The sequence below is a fragment of the Anser anser genome, assembly GCF_964211835.1.
Source record: "Anser anser genome assembly, chromosome: 5".
Classification (NCBI taxonomy): Eukaryota; Metazoa; Chordata; class Aves; order Anseriformes; family Anatidae; genus Anser; species Anser anser.
In genome coordinates, this window is record NC_139725.1 from 24,936,805 (window position 1) to 24,959,816 (window position 23,012).

The 23,012-nt window shown below is 39.9% G+C and overlaps 1 protein-coding gene across 4 annotated transcripts in view; it reads left to right on the forward strand.

Annotated features, from left to right (window-relative positions):
- Window positions 1–1,690: 1,690 nt before the first annotated feature.
- STXBP6 (syntaxin binding protein 6) overlaps window positions 1,691–23,012 on the forward strand; it is a 113,226-nt gene continuing 91,904 nt past the window's right edge. Inside the window, exon 1 of one of the 4 annotated variants that reach the window (XM_083838658.1) lies at window positions 1,691–2,094. The gene's annotated coding sequence lies outside the window, so the exon portion shown is untranslated. Of the gene's footprint in view, window positions 2,095–2,186; window positions 2,588–16,635; window positions 16,878–23,012 lie in introns of those variants that run through there. The other 3 variants (XM_083838655.1, XM_083838657.1, XM_083838656.1) reach the window with 3 other exon arrangements.

A 23,012-nucleotide genomic window follows, 5' to 3' on the forward strand; every position in this document is an offset into this window, starting at 1 on the left:
CAAGTCACTGTAAATGTTTAAACATAAACTGAAGTCCATCAACATAATTCAGCATTCTAGTAGCAACAGTTAACTTACCAAAAGTAAATACCATCAGATCAAATGATGATGGGAGCAAAACTGAGACACATCTGAAAGGCCTGAGAGTAGCTGAAAATTAAAAGCTGGACTTCAAGTTCTGCTCTAATTTGAAATATATCACCTGCAGAGAATCTACAGGGGAAAAAAAAATATCAACCAGATAACACTAGAATAAGAATAAAGGAATAAAACATGGAAGGGCTGACAGGTGTTGTTTTGATTGTTCCCAAAAGCATATTCAGCTTTTTTTTCATCTTGGTTTCTGGCATTAGGCAATGAAATGACCTTCTCAGCTTGTGTTAATGGTCTGTGTGGTTGTGGAGACATTAGCAAAGTTTAAAAGACTCTGTATTTATGCACTATATAAAAATAGATCACATCTGGACGTTCCCAAGTTCATCTTTCTGAAAAAGTTAGTCATGAACTCTTGAAAGGACTCAGCATGTCAACAGTTCTGATTGCCCCTACTGCTACATGAAGGAGTAACCTTGTTTGCAGCTTTGCCTCTTAGAGCTGTGGCCTGTGTTCCCTCATCCTTCTCAGGGCTGTGCATGCGGCCACAGCACCAGGGATGCCGGAGACATTTAGCTGTAACAGCAACCGAGCTCACTCACACAAAACAGAGATCTATCTTTTGGAAGTTTATTCTTAAAAATTGAAGGGCACTGGGGGCTGAACATCTTTATATTTAAGATGTGGAGGAAGTAAGGCATTTGTGGGTGGCTGTTGCCTACAACAAAAGTTGATCGGCCTGTTTCCACGACACCCGTGCAAAAGCTATTAAAATTAACCAATAACGTGAGTCATTCACTGCATTTCAGAGCACTTTTAAGGGAGGCCTGAAGGAGCAGCAGTACGGCAGACTGTAATGGTCTGAAAGGCTGAGGCCATTGTGAACAACTGCCACTGCACAGCATCGGTAACCATCAGATTAAATGACGGGGATGAAACACACACACAGGGAGCAACCAATAATATTACATTTTCTGTAACAAGCGGAAACTGTACTAACTACAGTTCACGTTGCCGATCACACAAAAATGCAGTGTTATAAACATTGCAAAATGCAGCACCAAAATATTTTGATACATCGAGAGTGTTTATTTTCATACTGGGCACAGCATTGTCTTTAAACACTAGGTTCTCAGTGCTGCCACCGTGAAGAGTGGCAGCAGTCCCAGCTCCGTGGCATGGGGCCGGGCACCTCATAGCACCAGGAGCGGAGCGTGTGGCGACAAACTTTGTTTCCAGCCTCGATCTCTGGCTGTGGGCCGGGGTCTGATGCTCCAGCAGAACGTGATGGCGCTGCCTTCGGGGTCCCAGTGTGAGCCTGAGTAGTCGCTCCCATACTTTCCCGACGGAAGGTTCCCCGTCGGTGTTTCTTTCCGTGCTGTTGTTCCACCTGGGGGCCGGTACTCTGTGACAGCGAGCGAGCGCGCTCCAGTTTTCCTGCGAAACTCACGAGAGCGCTAAAAGGCTGCTTTACCGAGTTTTTCGGTAAAGAAGGCTGCTTCAGCGAGTAACTTCGCTCCGCAGCTTTGTCCGCCCGAACTCCAGCAGCCGGGGCTCGGCCCTGAGGTTGCCCAGCGGGGCTCCTTTGTCCCCTCCCCGCCGGCAGGTCCCAAACTCTGGTCCCGGCGCGTTGGTTTCCTCCCGTGGCCCGGAGCCGCTTCCTGTCCCCGCGGCCGCCACCTCCACCGCGCAGCGCCCGCCGCGCCGCCGGTTCGAGGCCGGCCCGGGCCGGGGCCGGGACCGGGGCCGGGGCCGGGGCCGGGGCCGAGGGCGGGTGCCTGCCGGCCGGCGGGGTTCCGTCTGTCGGTCGGCGGGGGTCCGTCGGTCGGCGGGCGGCGCGGATTGGCGCAGCCGGCGCACGTGGGGCCGCCCTCACGCCTCGGCGCTGGCAGCGCGGCGGCTGCCGCCGCGGGAGATCCGTGCGGGGCGGCGCGGCACCCGGCCGCGGGGAGGAGGGCGGCGGGCCCCAGCCGAGCCGAGCCGAGCCGAGCCGGCACGAAGGTGAGCGGGGGGCGGCCGCGGCGCGCTGGGGGATCCCCGGGGGGAGCCCGGCAGGCTGGGCTCTCGGAGCACACCCCAAAACCTGCGCAGCGCCGGCGGCGGGGCTCCCCGGGTTCCCCCCGGTGAGCTGCTCCGAGGGGTGGAGGGCGGCGTACAGCCGGCCGGGAGCGTTCAGAGGGGTCTGCTGGGCTGCTTCCAACTGGTGTTTAGGGGTAACCTTCACAGCCCGGGGGAGCCGCCGCCGCCGCTGCCCTCCCTGCTTTCTGTTCTAGGCGGCTCTGTTAATGGGAAAGTAAAACTTGGAGCGCCTGGCTGCTTTTATCGGCATCGCTGTGCCACGGGCGCTGCTGAAGTCCGAAGTTCGAGGAAATATTGACCTCTATTTACAGAAACGTGCCGGTCTGTTTTCACCTCGTCTTGCCCTCTGTCAGGCAGAGGAGTTTGCGTTTTGCGAGTTGCATCCCTTTCAGAAGCCCTGCGTCTTTCCATAAATGTAAGCGAGCTTTCGGGATATCTCCAGCTTGGCTGTTTTCCCTTTATGAGTCAGAAATAGTGTTACAGCTTTTCATTGCTTGAACGGGATCCACAGCCCCGTGGCATTCCTTTTAAGAGTTTTAAGAGTTCCTGCTCACGTGGTGGGAATAATCTGGCATCTCTTTGTGTTTGGCATTACTGAGGACGGGAGCAATCCTTTCTCGTCGTGCAAGGCTGGAGGATGTCAGTGTAGTGTCTCGGTTCTCTTTGGATTGCAACATCTCCAGGCTGCAGCATCTAGCTACGGAGGAGATCTCGGTGCCCTGCCATCCCTCTCAAAAGAGAGGGGTAAACAGACAGCACTGAAATTGCACCTTGGTGGTGATGTACTCTTTTTTTAGCAAGTCATAGGTCGCTTTTCCGTATATCTCATTTCCAAGCACCCCTTGGCTCTTGAATTGTTCAGTGAGTGTAGTTGTCTGCTTTAAAGAGTCCTTGAAAACCACGAATGTGGTGGGCTCTGAAGTAACGAACACAAAAGACATGTTTGGGATAGCTTGAATGAATAATCACGATGATGAGTTGTTTTCTTCCACCCCCCAATGAAATACAGTTTTATAGCTTCTTGCCTCTAGGAAGAATGATCCTCCTTAGGGAAGATGGTAATCTGCTTGATACATTACTGGAGAAAAGGTCTCTTTCAGTAAAATGTTTAAGGGTCTTTCTACCTGGGGGGATGCAGTTACGGCGTAGTTGTGCCACCCTAATTTCCCTTGTGCACATTCTTGATTTACATTAAGAATATGCCTTAAAAGTTGGATGCTACCTTTAAAGATGCACTAAATTAAATAAAGGAAAAAAGAAGTACTGTGATGTTTTCAGGGCAGGGTGAAAGCACTCCTTTGGGAGTTAGCCCAAGCACCATTTTGTGATAGCTTTCTCAGGTGAAGGAATTGCCAGGTGGAAAAAATCTTGAGGAACTGTGCTATGGAAAGTAGGTGTTCTTTTACCACTGCGTAGGAGTGTTTGCTGTGGGCACTGAGACTGCTTTAAGTCACATACATTGATTTCACATCTCCATTTGCTTTATCTTCGCATTCCTGAGTGTCCCCTCCATGCACAGTCTGGATCTGAACACCTTGAGTTAGGGAGGCATGATGAGAATGCAGTAAAGTGTGCCATGGAAGGCCCAGGGGTGGTAACTGCTTAGGGCTTTTTTTCTAGGTGTGGATTCAGATCATCTCACCTTTTTTTTGTGCATGTGTGATTTTTTTAGGAAGTAAGGATGTATCGAAAATAAGCTAACTGTAAAATCCTTAGTATGAAGGGGTTTTTGTCCCCTCCCAATTGTGTATTTGTTTATTACGTAGGCTACTCATACTGGAAGCTCACTCTTAAATAAGAACTCCTCAGTAGATACTTTGTACTGTTGTTAGTGGATTAGAGCGTAAATTTTAGAGAACTTAAAAGTACCTTTTATCAAAAATGTGCAGTTTTTAAAAAATATGGGGCATAGAAGATCTATGTTGTATTATGAATAAAATCCTGTAAAAACAGATTCTATAGGGCAGTAGCCGTAGGTCCGTTTTTTGAAGGAGGTAAGCTGTCTGAATAATAGTGCATTTGTTCTTTCTTTCTCTTTTCATCCTCTGTAACTTAATGTTCCTTTTCAGTGTACAGCTGGTAAGTTAGCCTTGCCAAGGTTGTACAAAAGTGTTTTAATCACAGTTTTGGAAGCCAGTGTTTGGATAACATGATGATAGATGACAAATTAATTTCTCCTGTTTTTAACCAAACAGGAATGCTCTAGCTAATGTGTATACAGAGACAAATCAAGTCCTTCAAGAGAACACTTAATTTTCATAGCCCTTGATTGGCAGTCTGTAGTGACGTTGGGGATTTGAAAAATGGATGAACTAAAAAGCTGTGGCATTAATTTTTATCATAGCCAGATATGCCAGTAAATTCATTAATACACTTTTGGATATGACTGCAGCATGCAGTACTGTGTTAACTCTATATAAGTGTGTCTAAATTTATGTGTTTGGTTTATTTCTTGTAGTTTGGAGTCAGGATACACAGACTGGGGCTAATCTAAACTAGGATCTTACCAGTGCTAATGAATATTACCTGATTGTTTTTGGTAGTTTGTAGTATAACATGGGTTCTATAACTTGGTTCTACAAGTCTTTAATTGAGAATAAGTAAACCTTTTTTTTTATTTTTGAAGAAGTATGCTGGTATCTGAGATAAATTTCTTAAATAATAACATCAATTACAAACAATATGTTAACAAGAGACGGAAAAGGCAATAAATGTCATAGAGCATTTGAACTCTCATGTAAGTGGGGAAACTCTGGTTTAAGGGGACAAGGAAAGGGCAATGCCTCCTATTCCTGCCTTTTTCCCTTTTTTTTTTTTTTTTCCACTCCTCTGACTAAAGTGCTACCTCAGAAATGAATGATGGTTTCTCAGGAAGCAAATGTATTTTTAAGGCTATATATAGCAGAAATAAACTTGTGAAATGTATTCACTGGGTAATAGAGGGAAGAAAAGAGACTAGACAATTTTTCAAAATCAGTGCATTCAAACTCTTTCAGACTCCTGATACCCTCCCTCCATCCCCAGAGGTCGTCTTCTGGAAATCTGTTTTCTTTCTCCCGTATACATTTCTTGAATACCCAGTTGAGTTTTGTCATACACTGTTTGTTGTGACAGCCCAGACTACATAGCTGAGCATTAAGGTAAAGCTCAGGCATGTTTTTCCATCCCAATCGTAGGCAGACATCCCCTGCACCTGAGTTCTTTGACTTTGAAACACAGAATGATGCTGTGGGGCTTCTTTGTCACAAGTATGAGAGATCCTAATTCCTTGCCAATTAGGATTGCATGACCGTAGATTAGCTCAAGAGTGTTTTCTTTTCCTCCTTTCCCTTCCATATTTTTTCTTAGGCAAATAGTATTGGGAAAGGCGTCTTGGCCATCCTTGAGTGCTGCAAGTTTGGGAGCAGTTTGGACTGCAGTGCTCCTGGAAGGGTGGGTTGTAGTCTTTGGAAGATTTCATAGACGTTGGATTTTTTTATGCTTGGAAGATCTACCTTTGACAATGTTAAAGCAAACATATTTAACTTCTGAATTTTATATGCAGATTTCAGTTAGTGATAATACAGCTACAGTAGCCCAAGGGAAAAAATCTAGACATTTCTGATCTGTAACATTTTGATTTCCGTAATAAAATAAGGATTATGAGAGCTCAGGATTGCTCAGCAGAGCAAAATTCATACCAGTGGTTATGAACATGAGTTATTAAAGGTTTTAGTGTCATGAGCTGATATAGATCAAAGTCCAGCACTTAAAGGCGTTTCTTTCTTGCCCTTTAAACTTGGTTCTTTTCTTGCTGTGAGCATGAGAACAGTGCTAGCTCCAGGAGTTTTCTTCTTTTCTGTTCTTTTTTTTTTTTTTTTTTTCCCCTGTGCCTTGACAGAATAGCTGGCATGGTAAACTTTAGACACTTTCCCGTCATTATCTTTTCCTAGAGATCGCATGTGATTTTACATCTGTGAAGTTTCCAAGTAGCATAAAACTCAAGTGATGTAATTACAGCCAGATCTGTTAATAACAGGGGGGAAAAAACAAATTATATATGTCTGTATGAAACACTTCAGATGGAGAGACTTTGCAAAACAGTTTTCAAGGTAGGTTCAGTTTGTCTCGTTTCCACATAAACCAGTTCGGCTAAACCTGCCTCAGTAATAAATAGTAAATGTGCATGGAGAGGAGTTAACCAACTCCCACTCCAGTTAAACTGAATCAAAACTAACCTGGTTAAGTGATGTATAAAGTTGTGCTGGAAACAGTTCATTTTGCTTGAAGCATTGCTATAAAGCCAGAAATACAATTTTTATAAAATTTGGTGTTTGCCTGTAGTTAATCTGTGAAAAAAGTCCTGTAAGTGCTTTTCCTTTCTTCTTGGTAGCTCTGCTGGCCAACAAGCTTGTTATTTATGGATTTTAGTTGTGGGTCTCCTTTTCACAGATGATTCTTTGCTATACATGCAGGCTGTCAGAAAGCATTTTTTATATCTTGCAATTAGTTGATTACAGAATGAAAACAGTAATTCCCTAATTTTGCTTACTTTTTTTTTTTTTCAGGATTGTTAAAGTACAAAATTGGAAAGTGTTTCAGTTCCACTTAACCTTGCTGGTGTAATTTTGAGGAAGGGAAGAGCAAACATTTGGCCATGTGTAATACACACTTGGAAACTCCCTCTTGGCAGTTAGAAGTTCAAGGATGTTAACAAGCTGTCTCTTGAATCATTTGCTTTGTGGGCCATTATGCAAGGACATCGACTTGCCCTCTTGATTTAAAGATGCTTAGGTCATCATTAGTAGTAGTATAGAGAAAGAAAAGATATAATCAATTACTGGCAGATTTCAGATGGTGGATTTCTGTGAGTTCATTTAGTTTCTTGAACTTGTATGGCAGGTTCCTAATGCTGCAATAAAGAGCATCCAAATATTCTGATATGCCCAGAGGTTAGTGACTAGTCTGTTAGCAACTGTGTGATTTCTGTATAAAACACTTCAGTTAGTTTTGTATGGGAATTCATTCACCGTGGGTTAACAAACAGTTCTGTACTCTAACATTATACACTTGGTTACTCTGTGGGACGCACTGTTGGGGCCTGAGTCTTTCAGGCATGGTGCATTGGAGAACAGACGGATTGTCAAAGGAGGTGTGCTCCACTTACTCCGAGCAATGCAAAGGACTTCTTACTGGCTTCCTGGTGGCCCTCAGATCCTTGCTGATATACAGCTTCTGTACCTTTTGTTGTTACCAGTTCTTTCTTCCCTGAATGCAAGTTAGGTGATGCAGAGAGACAAAAAATTGTCTGGTGTCAGTATGCGTCTTTCCACTGGGAATGACCAATAAAAGAACATGTCTTCAGCTGTCTTTTGTCTTTGAAAGTCAGGTTTAGAGGTAGATATCAAAACTCAGAATTCACACCTTAGTTTTGTTATTTTAAAATATATATCTACACAAAAGTGATTGCCTGAAGAAAGCAATCTGACTTAAAAACATAGAAAGGAAGATCTCAGAATCACAGACTGGTTGAAGCTGGAAGAGACCTTTGGAGGTCATCTTGTCCAGCCCCCCTGATTGGTTCTAGTTTCTGAGATGATTGGAATTTTCTTATCATACCTTTCTCTTTAGAAGAAAAGCTGTGCTAAGATTAGCTTTTGTTTGTTTTGTAGGATGTTGAAAGGAAATTGCTATTTGTAAATTTCGATGTTGACTGGTTAAGATGGAATAACAAACCTAAAAGGTTTTGTTTTGTTCTTTTCCCATTGCTTTGTATACAGACTGCCAACTGAGGTCAGGGAGGCATTCACAAACAGCGTGGAGTTTTAATTTACTAGATCTGAAAATTTCTGAAGTTACCATTTTTTTTCTGAGCCATCTTAAACTGGGAACTTTCCTTATACCACAGGTGCCTTTCAGAAACAGTAATGTTATTTCCCTCCTGCCTCCCTGTGGCTTCTGACCTTAATGTGTTGCTCTAATGTTAGGAGGTTGCATTAACAATCCACGTTATATTAAAAGTGGCGGAAGAGTGATTCCATTTCTAGGCAGAATTAATGAAGTTCTTAGTTAATAGACCTGAAACTTCTGAAGCTGTGAAATAAACAAATTATTTATTTTTATCTCATTCAATGCAGATGTTCAATTACAATATCAACACACTTTCAGTATGCCTTTTGGGGAAGGATTATTTTTGACTGATTTTAATCCAACCTAACAAAGAATGAAAACATGTGTCAGTTGTTCACTTAAATTTTAAGAACATCAGTTTCACCATAGCCTATATATACTTGCAGCTGTTGAGAAGTGAGTGTCAGAGCAGCAAAGAATGGTTCAGTGCTTTATCAGGTGCTGGATACTTCCTGCATCATTGGTAACGTAGCAAGGTTTGTATTTGAAAAATGCAACCCAAAGTGAATATGTATGTGTTTTTAATATTTTTTTCTGTACGACAAACTAATTTGAGTACATTATGTTAGCAGACGGAGGTTGCTTTAAGGTAAGATATTTAGGTCACTTTCAATTTACCAGGGCCTGAAGTATACATTCATAATTGGTTGTGGACAATTCTGACTTAACTCTTATGGAAATTAAAGAAGAGGCTGTAGTTGACTGGGAACTGAACATAGCACCTGGGCGTGTTTCATCCTGTGGAGTTGCTTCACTTTTCTAGCTCCTATGGTTTTAGGTAGGTTGCAGGCAGTACTTTAGTATGTAAATATGGGACTAAGTGATACACATTTTTCAAATGCTAAGATGGTAGTTATATAATCTGTTTTTGAAATACCCAAATATAAGATTAAGGATTGTTCTCACGATGATGACTTGTATCATACGAAGGTCTTCATTACCCTGTAATAGAAACAAAGTGCATTTGTGGTTCAGTCTGTGCTTAAAACTTGAGTCTTTTATGTCAGGCCTTGCCTTGCACTGCGTGTTATGAGTTTACACTGTGGCACCTAATTATCCCCTGGTCTATGGTGTCTGTGTTTCCTGTCTAGTCAGTGGAAGTAGTTGGAAGCCTTAAGGGCATGAATTGGAGCGTTGTAGTGTTTCACAAAATAGTAATGGCGTTACTTCAGTAAGAAGTGTGAGAAAGCATGGGCAGAAATAGCTTTTATGTGAGTTGGGAATAATCACAGAATCGTTAAGGTTGGAAAAGACTGGGTTCTGTCCTGTTTACACATCTTAGCCCACCACTCTCCGTGTAAGCCCCAAGTTGATACTGAATTGTGAGTGGTTCTTGCTCCCAGCCCTGTGGATCAACTGCTGGGCAACATCTCTGTTTGAGCTGGGAAAGCCTTATGAAGGTAAGAGAATTCATTGATCTGTGAAACTTCTTTGGATGATACTAGGACCAGTAATTTATATTTAATGCGTTGATGGGATCTCAGATATTATGTTTAATATTTTAAAATAAAAGTAAAACCATTATGTCTTGTAGTATTTTCACTATAAGCACTGATCTGACAGAACATTAATATACCAGCTCTTATAGGAGTGAGAAACTAAAAGCTTATACTTTGATTAAGGAATTCAGTAAATGTGAGCTTTGTATAGGGCACCCTTAGATCATCAGAAGAATCAAGTAAAAGACAGATAGTTTCAGGTTCTGTTCAGTTGCTAGGCAGTGTTTCAATTTGGGGGGCAAACAGCATGTGGTTAAAATTTTAAACACTGGTAGCTTTTTTTTTTTTCTTTACAAATCATGAGCCTTAGCCTTCTAAAAAGAGAACTTTAAAGATACCAGCTGAGAGCTGGTAAATATCTTGATACTATCATCTTATTTTCCATAAAAGAAAAAAAAATGTGTACACATGATATGTGTACACACACACATTAGTCTTAGTCACAGGTAAAATAAAACTGCTTTTCTTTTTTTTTTCAGTGCTGTCATTGTGAAATAGCCATTGATAGTTTTGAATGGAAGAGTAAGTGCTTATGATGGGTCTTGTAAACTCCTTTGCTGTGGTTCTGTGGGTCCAATCCTACTCCTAGTTACTTGTGTATTAATCTACTAACTCTTCTTCTTACAGAAGTGACTACTTATGCATGAGAGTGTGCAGAGATCTGGGCTTAGGTAAAGCTTGATCCTGGAGTGTAATTACAATGCTCTCCCGTGGTTATTAGGTGGGTGACAAGAATGTTTACAACTCTGCTTCCCCTCCCTCTCCACTAACTAATTAGGGAGCTGACTGCTTTGTGGATGTTTGGGTAAATGAAACTGGGAATTCTCCAGTGATATCGGACGCTCATTTATTTGATGTTTGTCCCCTATGGAAGCTTGTGAAGCAGTGTACTGTCAAGATGCTGAGTTATTGTGCGATTAGATGTTTGTTTTGAATAGTAATAGCTGAAGTGAATGATATGCAATCTTCAAATTATCTACCTGAAACCTTGGAGAGACTTTAAATACCGCTTTTTTGTGTGTGCAGAAATAATATTGTTATTCATTCAAAAGCTAGCTATGTACAGTTTGGGATTTGTTCTTTGTTTTGTATTGATTTACTGGGAAAAGTGAAGGAGGGGGTTGTCTTTGCCAGCAGTCCAGGTAGCACTTTGAATGCTAAGTGGGGCTTCCCTACAGCCCTCCTCCGGAGGAGAAGTAATGGGGCTGAGGAATGCGGCTGTGCAACACGTAGTCTGGGTGTTCAGCAGTGGCTGTCACCTGGGGTTGCACAAGTGCTTCCCAAATGCCAAGTTTTTCAATACATCTGGGAGCTAGGTGTGGTTAGCCCCAGTTTACTGCTGAAGTGCATGACCTTACGTGAGTTGTTTAAGGTCATGCCACTTCAGTGGTAAAACTGCGATCATAATCCATCATTCTTTTTCCATTTTTAAAGATTGCCAGTGTATCAGACTTCATTTTTATCTTTTTAAGCAATTCAGTAAAAGACTTGAAGTGCACCTCAGTGTGCATTTGAAGTCCCTTGGTATTTGAAGCCGTGGACTTACGCCATGTAGAACCTTGCCCAGTTGATGATACAAACTTCTTCCCCTTTCCATTTTATAACAAAACAGTTATTTATGTTTCTAGACTAAAATAGGCAATGGTGTATATGGACTACTACATTTCCGGCCTCTCTTTGCATGTATCTGCTGTATTTTGCTCTGTAGTCTGACATACTTTGTGTAGGTACCCTGCACAAGAAGAAATGAATTTCACAGGTGCAGCAATAAAAGCCACCCATGTGAACACTTAGGTGTGGGTATTTCTTAGTGATCTGTTCCTGATTTGGTAGCCGGAGTTAAAGGAGTGCATTTGTTTACTTCCTGCTGTTGACACAGCAGTAAATCCAGAGTTAGCTTTCCGTATGTTCCCTCCATTACGCAGATGTAAGTCATGTTCTTGCGACATAGGTTTCCCTGAACTTCAAGACATGTTTTGAAGTTAGTCTCATGCTTTGATATGAGAGCTCATATTCATTTTTGGTTTGTTTCAAACCCATCCCTTCCAAAAGGTGGCATGAGAAAGATGTGACAGTTTCTCTCCTTCCAATATTGAAAAGGAATCCTGCTTTCCTGAAAGGGTGAAAAATGTATTTTTGCTGGTAGCGAGAGAGAAATATCCTTCTTATTTCATTATGTGTGCTAACCTGAGAGTACTGGGGATCAAAAAAGTTTGGCCTGAATGGTGATGCAATGTCTTGTAATAAGCTCATCTGAATAAATTGTTCTGAAAATGGCAGAGATACTACAGGACTTTGAGAAAATACAGCAGTCCCACTGAAAACACAACTGAGATGGAAGGAGGTGAGAATTCAGTACCTCAGGAACACAAGACAAGTGCATGATAAGCCTTTTTCACACTGAGGTGTGGAAGCTGGTAGGGCTGTGTATCTGACTAATGAACCAGTGGCACTGGTTCAGCTGTCCTCCTCAGCAAGGATTATTCCCATGACCTAGGCCTGCGTGTTACCCTGCCTAATCTCGCTCTTAACGTCTTCAGCCCTTATAATTTTTGCTACTCTTTCAATATTTCTCATCATTCCGTTTTGTTCTCATCTTTTAGTCTTTTGTATGTGAATCATCAGCCTGCTCTCTTTCAGACCTTATTTAGTGGTCCCCTGTGCCTTCTTAAAGGACTTTGTATGTGTGTATTTCCCTGTTATGTTTCACCTTGAGCATAAAATTCTGCATCTGTGGAGAGAAGATTTTGACTAGAGATTGATTCTTCCATTGACAAGTTAGTTCTCTCCTCTCCTCCTTTTTTCTTTTCCTTATCTAAATCACCATACTTCTTCAGCTTATCTTGAATGCTGTCTTTTGGGAAGGGGAGAATGTGACTTCTTCTCTAGCTCTTCCTTTCTCTGTAGTTTTCACTTCTCTTCCCCTTCACAAAATTTCTTTTTTCTTTCTTGTGTGAGTTGCATACTTTAAATGAAACAAAGTTGTTGGTGATAAGGGATGGAAGGCAAGTGTTCTGTAAATACCACTGTGGTACATTCTGTTTCTTTCCAGATATGCTACACTGTGGCAGGAGGATGTGAAATATTTTACACTCATTGAGTAAATAGTAGCTGTTAAAAATAAACACCTTTATCCAGGTCTGGGTAGCTTTTTCTAGAAAATCCTTAAACAAAAAGCTGGGAGAAGTATGTATAGAGTAAGGGGTTGAATTTGAGAATGCAGAATGGACAGAGGGCCCTGGAGATACGTTAGATAGGTAACTAATGGTTGTTCCTTCTGCTATATTGGAGCAAAGGAAGTCAATACAGTGCTAGTGTGGAAAGATGAAGATATAAATAAATGTTTGTTAAAGGAAAAGACAAATTTGGGATGGTGAGTGTTTTTTTTGCCTCCAAGTGGAGTGTTTACAAGTCTAAGATAGTATGTACTTTAATATCATGCAGAGTATTCTCTATCTATAAAGCCTAAAATTGGATTAATGCAGATTTAAAGGCAAGAGAAATAGATCCATTAGTTATGTTTTAATCTTTCATTGAAAGGAGCAATTGATTTCATTGTAAGATTATCTGTATCACAAGGTACAGGATGCTGAATAGCTGCCTCCTGCTCTGGTTAGCTTTTTCTCTTGTTCCAGGAAGTCTGAGCACTTTAAACACTGTTGATATATTCATCATACTTACAGATTTTTATTAAGAAAATTCCTATTTGTTACCCTTAGCAATTTATTTTACCATACATATGTAAATTAATTAGACATTATCCATTTCTTAGACTTCTGCTTTTTTAGAGAGAAACTAATATCTTTTCCTGTCTATACTGTACTTCTTTTTGGTGTTTGATGTTTCATTTTAGTTTGAAAGATAGTCCTTATATTAAATATGAATTTTCTAAACTTAGGTATCTGTAAAAATCTTCTCTTATATAGATTATGAAGCTGAATAAAACCAATGGTCAATTTGCAGAGCTTCACTTTATTAATAGTACACAAAAGAGCTTAGAACAGAAGTAACCTGAGAACTGATAAGTTCTGGATTGATAATGTGAGTCCTGGTAAATGATTTATTGATTGGGTTGATTGAGTAAAGACACATTTTTTGTCTTTGGACTGAACAGAAAGCTGAGACAATAAGTATTTCTTGGAAGATTTATTTTGGAAGATTTTTTTCTGAAGTTTTATTAACTCTGTATCCTTACTTGATTCCAGATGGACTTTTTCAGTTCTCTTTGGGATTTCTATGAAATTGTTCTTTCTACAGCAAGCAAATAGTCTCTAGTCTCAAGTATATAAATGATGCTAGAATTGTCAAGCTGAGCGAGCAACTTAATTGAGTTGCAAAGAATTCAAAGTATGCATCTGGCTATTAGGGCCATACCCACACTTTTCTGATATCATCCTTATTTGAAAAAATCTCTGTCTCTTCACTTACTGTGCAGATGGCCATACAAAAGATTGCTCTTTCAAGAGAGAATGAAACGTCACTAGGCATAGTAGCTAAAAGCACAAAATGCACTTAACTCTGTCCTTCTCAATCTCAAAATCTCTCTGTCATGTGGATTAAGAAGCAGCTCTCATACAGATGTATCTTTTGACAAATTGATATCGTTGTAAAAATTAAATGAAATCCTTTTAAGAAGTTGCAAGAGCAATGTCTGTATTATGCTGTCTGCCTGCACTCATGTGTACCTTGCATTATAGATGCCAATTTTCCCAGAGTTGCTTGTCTTTTTTTTAACACTTTGTGTATGAAATTTTCTTGGAGAGATAGAAGATTCTCAAATGGAAGGTTCTTTAGCTCTTAAGGCATGTGTACTTTGCATATGAGACTTGTACCTTTGTTGAGGCAAATGTAGTAATGGGTGGTGTTTTTTTTTTGTTCTTTTGCTGTTGCTGGTGGGTTTTTTGAGGATAAAAAAATCTAAGCTTGGGTTTTTTTCTTTTTCTTTTTTTTTTACAGAGCATTTTGGGAAGTTAACTTTGAAAATTCATTTGACTCCTTTGAAACCTTTCTAACACATAAGCAGGAATAATAGCTATATTGAAGTACTGTAACACTGGTAGTATCCCAGTTCTGTGGTGTTGGAACCTTGATGAAAAAATCAACTTCTGGAAAATTCGGTTCAGCTATAATAGTGGAGAATGGAAAAAATAAAGCATACATAAATAAGTGCATGTATCAGACCTTTAAGGGTGATGTTTAGTGGTTTTCTTTTTGAAAGTTTTTTGGCTGTCTGTATGTGTGGTGATTCATCTGTGGCCTCGCTGTAGTTGTTCTGCTGAATGTAGTCTGTTATATTTTAGTTCAGCATTACTCTTCAGATATGTACTCTTCATCTACTCCGCACATAAATACTTTATTTAAAAATCATTTAATCTTTCTCGTATGTTTCAAGACTTCAATTTTGACCTCTGAGTTCCTGTTTTGTTTTGTTTTTTGCACTGTGGCTCATGAGACTGCTGTGAGGAGTGTAGGTCTTGCTCTGTTCTGATTGATGATGATGGAAGAATTCAGAAAGCTGGCTAGTTTCGTAGACTTGAAGAGTTACATTCTGTTCTTAAAATTTGTCATAATCAAATCTTAGAAAATTACAACTGTGATATTAATATAATCATTAAGGTAATGTGTAATATAATCATTAAGGTAATGTGTAAATACATATTATATCTGTGATAAGAAATATGGTTGAATCTTCCTTGCATTGGGAAAGATACTAGGAAGAGATGTTAAATGTAAACACTTGTCTTTAATGCTTTAAATATCTGTCCAAAGATCTCTGAGGAATTTTTCTGGTTGATGCACATAGTGGGCACAGAACATCATTAACCTTTGTCATGCTTTTAGCCCAGCAGGCAGCTAATTACCACACAGCCTCTTACTCACTTCCCCACAGTGGGGTTGGAGAGAGAATCAGAAAGGTAAAGTGCAAGAACTCATGGGCTGAGACGAAGACAGTTTACTAGGTAAAGCAAAAGCTGCACACACCAGCAAAGCAAGCTCAGGAATTCATTTTCTACTTCCCATCGGCAGGCAGGGGTTCAGCCACTCCCAGGAAAGCAGGCCTCATCTCACATAATGGTTCCTTGGAAAGGCAAGCTCCATCCCTCCAGACATTTCCGTCTCCTTTTCTTTCCCCCAGCTGTTATTGCTGAGCATGTCACCGTGTGGTGTGAGACATCCCTGTGGCCAGTCTGTGTCAGCTGTCCTGGCTGTGTCCCCTCCAGCTCCTGGTGCACCCCCAGCCTTCCTACTGGCAAGGCAGCACAAGAGTCTGAAATGTCCTTGGCTCTGTGTGAGCACTGCTCTGCAGCAACTAAAGCATTGCTGTGTTATCACGACTATTTTCATTCAGAATTCAAAACACAACATCATACCAGCCTCTGCAAAGAAAACTAGTTCTATTTTAGCCAAAAACATGACAACCTTAACAAGACTTCTTCCTATAGAACAGGATCCTGGCTCTCTGATGAATGCATGATAGTTCGGGGTTCTCTTCCTCTCAAAGAAAGATATTTCTCTGTTCTTAAAAGTCTGTCCTGTCCCCATTGCAGGCTTGTCTTCCTGTGAAAATATAGGAGTTCTCTTCTCTTCTTTCTTCCTATTCCAATTTCCTTCTCCTTATCCTGGTCATGCAACTGAGTTACTTTTATCTACTTTTCCCTCCCTTCGCCAAATTTCACTTTAGAAAGGATGGTTAAGAAGACTGTAGTTGCAGCAGGATGCTACTCAGATTACAGCATGATTATTCTGAAATTTTATTACTAAAAAGAAGACTTTAAATTAAAAGAAAAAAGAGTGTTGAGCTATCAGCACAAATGTACAGAATGATGTTTAAGATGGTATAGAGTATCATGCATGTTAAGGTGAAGAATATTGATCGCAAAAGAATATTAACAACAGTAATTGCAATAGGATTTTAACAATTCTAGAAGTTTCTAGCTTATGAAAACTTAGTTGAAAATGCTTTTGTTTTGACTTCAGCTTACATTCTTACAGCTGTTTGCCCTTCTCGCTGTACCCTGATAGTGCTCAAAAATCCCTGAGTTGAGCCATTTTTCTTCCCTTTCAGAAAAGAACAGAGAAGACAATTGTTTTGTATGAACACAGCTCTAGTACTGCGTACATGGAAATACTAGATCTGAATTGTTCTTACTGCAGTTGTGAGAAGGCACCAAAGCAGTAAATTCTATTGTACGACAGCAAAGACAGCTAAAGGACAGTAAACATTTGGGTTTTCTCTAGAATCTGATGTGTATTGTTTATTTAACAAGGCTTCATGCTTTTGGAGTGGAAGAGTGGGGAACTTGGGGCAATTCTACGGTAAGTAGCAATTTGAGTTTCCATGTATACCTTCCTCTTTTTTTTTTTTTTTAAACCTTGGACTTGCTGGTTGTCAAATATCTTGCAGCAGTTAATGTATTTACAAAAGGCAGAAGGAATACCACATACATCTTGAATGCTTAGCAAACATTTGTCCTTTACTTTAGACAAGCTCACAAGTGTCAGAATAAACTTATAAGGCTCCAAATGTGCTGGTATACTAAAAGCATTAGTAACCTCAACAGGAACACAGCTGTACAAAAGCATCTGAATATTATCCGTCCATGAAAGGAAGGAAGCTAAACTATAAAATAACATATGTATTTTACCTACACTGCTGCATAGGGTCACTGCAAAACAATCCTTCTGAGTTGGGTTGTAGGCAATGTCAAAATGATAGGAAGTTCTGTAGGTATGCATGGTGAAGGAGTACCCCTGTTACTGACAACTTTTTCTCTGCAAAACAGGGAAATCCAGTTTGAACTACTGAAAGAACTGGGGTAGGCACAGTTCTCCTGGCTTCTTGAGAAATAAGATTCTGAGGAGGACAAGTTGTCCTTCTAGAAGGCAGAGAAAACCTAGTTGCGTTAGAAGGACCTAGTTTTTCCTGTCTGTCTGTGAAATATAACTAGCATCTCTGCAGTTCAAGGAAGGAGAAGAGAGAATTGGACAACATCTTTGTGAGAGCTGTGGAGTCCACAATGACTAGGTTTGAGAGTCTTGTATGAAAAAATTCTGTAATCTGATGACAGAGTAGTGGTAAATCCAGGGAACAGAGCTACACTTTAGCTTGGGGTCTTCTCAACTTATGAGAATGTAAAACAAATTACATGGGCTCAAATGGAAAATACAATTCATCCGACTTCGTTGTCATTGAGGACAGCAGTAGTAACCAGAACTGCTTGTTGATTTCAAGTAAACAGGTAGTGTAATTTTATGTGATTCTAGGTCTTTTGGGATTTCTAATCTTGTTTATGAAACACAGGTAGCTTGAAGAGGTTGTGGGTATCTGCTTCACATGGGGCCTTTTCTCCCTTTCTCTTGTCTACTCCCTCTCCATTCATATTTTGAAGTTATACCAGGATTGTACTGTGAGCTTCATTCATGAGTGGTTGCACACGTGGAGGCTTCACCTCTCCTCCCTGCTTAAATAAAGCTCAGGAAAGTAAGGTAATTACTTTGCTCAATGAAAGTATGTTGTCAAATAATAGCAACAAGGCCATTTTATTAAGACTTAAAACTGTTCTAGATTGGTCTCTCATCAAAACACTCTTCTTCAAAGGAAATAGATCTTTAGTTCTCATTTTATGAAGTATTCAAAAATGTAGTCTACTAATGTATTTGAATTGGAAGAAATAGGCTCAAAAGTCTGGTTAGTTAAGTATTTTTCCTGGAATTAAAGTTATGTAAGAAATGGCAGTTGGGCCACTTCTCTGTTCCTGCACCTCATTCAGGGAGCACACCCAAAAAGTCAATAAACTCAGACTAGTGTGGGTCTGAGCAAGTAATGTTCCACAGTTATGGCATTCAGATCAAATGCTTTGCTCCTGATTCCTTTTCTTCTATACCACCTGCAAAGTGCTGAAAAAAAAGTTACATGCATTAAAAAAACATTTACATACATAAATTGGGCTTTTAGATAAATGATTTATTCACCTATATCAACTGAAGTTGCTATCTGTATGTTGAGATCATAGAATGAAATTTGAGGGGTTGAATTATATTGAAATACAATGTACAGGTAGTACTTTATGGAAAGGGTCTGCTGAAAAAATTGTCAGCCAACGGGTAGGAAACTGATCTGCTGAGGCTTGTTAAAGGATATGGATTGCTTAGGGCATTCCTCAAAAGTGTATCTAAATAGTAAGCACAGGTCAGGAGTTACAGCTCAACTGATTTGGAGTAGAGATATTGAGCAAAATGTACTACTCGTGGTGAAAAATTGTATTGCCTTTGTGTCTGGATTATAATAATGGCAAAAGATACAGAATGTTGGTGCTCATTTAGCATAGAGGCTAACTTTATTCTAAAACTATATAATAAGAAGCAATGTTGCAGTAACATTGAGGAAACAGTTCCTGGCATACGCTAGAAGGAATTATATTAATACAGTTAGTTGCAGGAATTTATTTATTTATTTATTTATTTTTTCCTTTCTGAGGTGGAGGTTGTGGTGCCTCATAAAGGAAGATCTCTGAAATTTTCTGTTAATGTGAACAACAATGAGACTTCCAGGATATGGTTCTCTAAAAATTCAGTCTCTTAAGGAAAGTGAATGCTTCATTGCAACCATTTTTTCTTAGTCTTTTGATCTACAAGTCAGTAGACATCAATCCTGTTCAGTGATTCAAATTCGCGATTGTTTGAATTTTAATAGAAGCATTGGTTTCATATTGAAGCTTGTGTAATGCCAGTGGTGGTTGTTTAATGGAATTTATTTCCATAAATTTATTTCTAAATTCTAGACTACATTAATAGTGCAGATATTTCACACAATCTTAGAACCCCATTCTTCTGAATTGTTTTTCCACGTGGTTTCTGGCCAGTGGACTGCAGGTTGCCCTGCCTGAGCAGGGTGTTGTGTCAGGGGACCTCCAGAGGTCCCTTCCAATGTTAACCATTCTGTGATATCCTTGTTTCAGAGTAAATGAGGGAGGCCTGTTTGGCTACTGTTTTCTACGAGTAGCCATGGTAATATTTCTGGATATTTCCAATTTGGCAAAAAAAAAAAAGGGGGGGGGGGTTAAAATAATCAAAGAGAGGTCATTTTGAAATAGAGCAGGAGGAGAACAGTAGCCTTCCCCTTTGATACCATCCCTGTGCTCAAGTGAGAGCAGCTTGGAAATCTAGCCTTTGCATACCATTTTTTTTTCTTTCCCTCTTGGTTTAATAACATAGCTATACTGTGTAGAAACCATGCAACCACTCTGTCCTCGTATGTCGAAATACTGTCTCAGGAGGGGAGAAGGGGTGCTGATGCCGGTCAGCAGAAAGATGCTAAAGAAGATGAACTTCCACATCTAATGTTTTATTTCAGTATATTTTCGGTGTGTCTGTGTTCACTCAGAACAGAATTATAACTAATTAAGATTGACCTTTCCGTTTTCATGGCTTTATGGGGTGTTTTTGGAACATTTTGTTTCTATTAGTAAGCCAGCTGTTAGGCTAAAGCATTGAGGTTTATCAGTTAAGTTCATTGTGGTTTTGCTCCTTTTAAAAAGGAAGGAAAAAAGGAAAAGATATGCTGTCTGCTCATAGGTGACCTATTTGTTTTGTGTGATGGTGCCAGAAGGTGATAACTGGCACCTTGCTTTTCCGTAAAATTTAAGGATGCTTTTTAATGAATTTCCTTTGCTGTTCTTTAAGGGAATTAATTCACATATCACAAGAAACTGAATGGAGGTTGTGTGCAGTATCACATGGCTGTTTCTCTTTTGGCAATGCTTAGTAAGCATGTTTCATGATCTCAGTAATTCTATTCAGTCTAAGCCTAATTTTGGAAAAAAAGAAAAACTGATGTGTTGTCTCTGTCTGGACTTGTGCTACAAGGGAAAAACTTTGTAACTGAAGGAATACGTGGTTTGTGTTTGAAGAAATTAATATCTAAAAGGAAAACTTTAATGTGTTGGAATCCTATGTTTTTAGTTTGATTTCAGCTGTTATTGAAGAGGGACTGTAATATAATGCTTCATTTAACCTTTCTTTATGAATATGCTCTAACCATGTCTCTGGTCTCTTTCTCCATTTGGATATTTGATGACTCTCATTGTGGATTTTTAATTATATAAAAATGACAACTTTAGTATAAATGGCAGTTTTTGAATCCACTTTCAAATAGACGCTGAAGATTTTTGTTCAGATTCTTGTAGATTGCTTTAATGCTCTCACACTGCTCTAATGGGTTCGTAGAGTCTTGTAGCAGCTGGAAAAGAGTCTGTCTTTTATAACACTTGTCAACATCGCCATTTATAGTCCGTACAGCAAGCCATCTACTTCTTGCTGTGAAAGTGCTGAGCTATTCTAGCTTAGGCGCATGTGACCTGTGAGTCTGTTGGACACCTCTACCCTACGCATAAGCACTGCAGTTACCTCATGCTTATGTGTCAGAGGCACGGGCGCTAACCCAGTGCGTAACACAGGACGCGTATGTAAGAGAGGAATGCCTGGTGGAGCGGTGTAATTAAGTGTGGTGCAAATAGGACACGTGCATCTTTCAGACATGAACTGTATATTCTGCAACTAGTACCGATGGTTGTCTTCTGGACTGATGTGTCTATTGTTTTGATCGGTCAAATCATGATTATCAAGTACTAAATAGAAAGGTCGTTTGTTTTGGAAGATTGAGATCTATTTTTTCTCAAATTCTGATCAAACTAGTTTAAGATCAGCACAAGGACAATACTTTCTTATTTTTAAATGCCAATTTATTAATCCTACTACTACTTTTTAAGATACCTGTGTGTGTCACATAGGCATGCAGCTTGGTGGTGGTTGTGAGTTTGAACTACTGCATAGCAATGGTGGCTCAAGCAGTACAAATGACATTAGTAGGTAAGTGGGGTAAAAGGATATTAAAACACCCAAGGAAAAGCTTGTTCTCTCTCTCTCTCTCTCTCTCTCTCGTTTAATATACATGAAGTGATGGATTTCCTTTGCGCTAGAGAGATTTAGGAATGACACTTCCTGGTTTTATGTCCTGGAGGAAAAAATACCTCTGTAAGGAGGTTACCTTGGGGTGGCATTAAAAATATTTTGGGCAAATACCAGTTGTAAATGTGTGCTGGAGTTGTCCCTAGGAGGGACTGGATCTTCTGAAATGCTTTCCAGACCTGTTTTACTGAATTTCCATGAGTTCAGCTGCTTTCCGGAACAAAAACGTTCACTGTCTTCTAGTCCTACCCCCCAGAAATAGAAGTTGGTTAGTTGTTTCCTGTGGTTCTCTACCATCAGTAATTCTTCATGGGTAGTTTACCTGGCATGGGTGCTAGTTCATTTAGAAAGAGAAAACAGCAATAGAGCAATCTCAGTGTTGCTTCTCTATGCAACAGAGATGGCTAAGCAGAATGGGTTTGTTTTATCAACAAGTAGATATAACAATGCTTGGTTACAATGGGCAGTTATGCTTTCCATTTCATACAAACACACCAAAAGCAGAGAAACCCTGTGTGAAATAATGAAATCCTTGAAATTCACCAAGGAATTCACCGTGGAATTATGAAATTCCATGTCAAAATTTCATATGATTGTTCATGGGGAAGTTACAGTCTCATGTTTTCATTGAAATGCTCTTATGTATAGCCAGCATTTTGAGAGGCTAATTAAACTGTTAACATTTGTAACCATTGTCTTATGGGTAGTTACTTACTAGTGATCTAAGTAATGTTTTTTAACTCTGAACAACTGCATAAATTTCTCAGGAAAAAAAACAATACTAAAATGTTAATTTCACTGTTTCACGTGTCAAATAGCTATGCTAGCTATTTGGACTCCTTTTCTCTGTTCAGATATGGTTATAGTTGCAAGGATTTATTTATTGATTTATTTATTTGTAATTTGTTTAAGTTTACAGGCTAGAGTCTCCTTGGCATTCAGAAGATTGCCAGTTACTGACCTATACTGAAATAGAACCATACTGAAGGAAGACAATTTCTTGCATAATTCTCCTTTCAGGCCTGCTCAGTTTATCTTCTCCTAGGATGGAGTTATGCCCTGAAGATGTTGATAAATATTGATAAGGGTTGTTGCAGTCTGAGCAGTTACTTCTATTATGCTTGAACTGTTCCTGTGTTTGAATAAGAAGGAATTTTGATTGACACTGGTATGATGTGTCAGGCTCAGTAATTACCATACTGTTGTTAGAGGGGATATCCATCTCATGATCTTGATTTCACGTGGAAGAGCTGCAAGGCTTGGCAGGCCCTTTGTCTCTCTTTTTTTTTTTTTTATCATTATTTTTTTAACATGCTCTTATTAGGCTAGAGTTGCTTGTGTCATTTTTCTTTCCCACTGAATCTCAGCACAGACTTGGCCAGACTAAGAACATTCTTATGGTGCTGAAGAGTCTTTTGAGGATTATCGTCCTTAAGTTTTGTTCTGTGCTTTCTGACTTTCCTACAGGAAGCATCCTGGCTGAGA